This window comes from Ovis aries, chromosome 10, assembly GCF_016772045.2.
Source record: "Ovis aries strain OAR_USU_Benz2616 breed Rambouillet chromosome 10, ARS-UI_Ramb_v3.0, whole genome shotgun sequence".
Taxonomy (NCBI): Eukaryota; Metazoa; Chordata; class Mammalia; order Artiodactyla; family Bovidae; genus Ovis; species Ovis aries.
In genome coordinates this window covers 10,551,210-10,552,681 of record NC_056063.1, presented here as the reverse complement: position 1 = coordinate 10,552,681, position 1,472 = coordinate 10,551,210, and the positions used below count along the sequence as shown (strand labels likewise).

Sequence of the window (1,472 nt, the reverse complement as noted above, 5' to 3'; positions counted from 1 at the left end):
CAACAGGCTCTTTAGTTCCTCTTCACTTTCAGCCATTAGAGTGGGATCATCTGCATATCTGAAATTGTTGGTATTTCTCCCAGCAATCTTGATTCTGGCTTATGATTCATCCAGCCTGGCATTTTGCATGAAAGTGAAAGTGAAGTCACTCAGTTGTGTCCAACTCTTTGCAATCCCATGGATTGTAGCCTAGCAGGCTCCTCCCTCCATGGGATTCTCCAGGCAAGAGTACTGGAGTGGGTTGCCATTTCCTTCTCCAGGGGATCTTCCTGACCCAGGGATCGAACCTGGGTCTCCCGCATTCCAGGCAGACGCTTTAACCTCTTAGCCACCAGGGAGCCATCCAAGGGTATATTTTAATATGTAATATATGAATTCTGGGTTGTTTAGCAAGGCATTTTGCATGATGTTAAATAAATTAAATGATGCATATAACTTAAACAAGCAGGGTGACAATATACAGCCTTGTTGTCCTCCTTTCCCAATTTTGAACCAGTCAATTTTCCAGTGTCTGGATCTAACTGTTGCTTTGTGACCCAGATACAGGTTTCTCAGGAGACAGGTAAGGTGGTCTGGTACTCCCATATCCTTAAGAATTCTCCTTAGTCGCCTGTGATCCAGAGTCAAAGGCTTTCGTGAAGTCCATGAAGGAGAAGCAGATGTTTTCCTGGAACTCTGTTGCTTTCTCCATGATCCAGTGAATGCTGGCAATTTGATCTCTGATTCCTCTTCGAAACCTCTAGAGCTTCTGGAATTTCTCAATTCACTGCTGAAGCAGTGCAGAGCAGCAGCACTGCTGAAGTGCCGCTGAAGCCTGGCTTGAAGGATTTTGAACATAACCTTGCTAGCATGTGAAATGAGTGCAACTGTGTGGTAGTTTGAACATTCCTTGGCATTTCCCTTCTTTGGAATTGGAATAAAAATGGACTTTTTCAGTCCTATGGCCACTGCCGAGTTTTTCAAATTTGCTGGCATATTGAGTACAGCATTTTAACACCATCATCTTTTAAGATTGGAAATAACTCAGCTGGAATTCCATCACCTTCACTAGCTTTATTCATAGCAATGCTTCCTAAGGCCCACTTGACTTCATGTTCCAGGATGTCTGGCTCTATTTGAGTGACCACACCATGATGGTTATCCAGGACATTCAGACATTTTTTTTGTACAGTTATTATGTGTATTCTTGGCAACTCTTCTTAATCCCTTCTGTTAGGTCCCTACCATTTATGTCTTGATCATGGTCCACTGGAGGAGGAAATGGAAATCCACTCTAGCATTCTTGCCTAAAGAATCCCATGGACAGTACTAAAAGACTAAACGATATTACACTGCAAGATGAACCCCCAGGTCAGAAGGTGTTCAATATGATACTGGGGAACAGCAGAGGGCAATTACTCATAGCTCCAGAAAGAATGGAGTGGGTGGGCCAAAGCAGAAATGGCACTTAGTTGTGGATGTGTCTCGTGGTA

The 1,472-nt window shown here is 43.5% G+C and overlaps 1 non-coding gene across 1 annotated transcript; it reads right to left on the bottom strand.

The window, feature by feature from the left end:
- Window positions 1–265: 265 nt before the first annotated feature.
- Window positions 266–338, bottom strand: TRNAS-GGA (transfer RNA serine (anticodon GGA)). Its single transcript has one exon. It is a non-coding gene; the product is annotated as a tRNA-Ser (tRNA).
- Window positions 339–1,472: the final 1,134 nt, after the last annotated feature.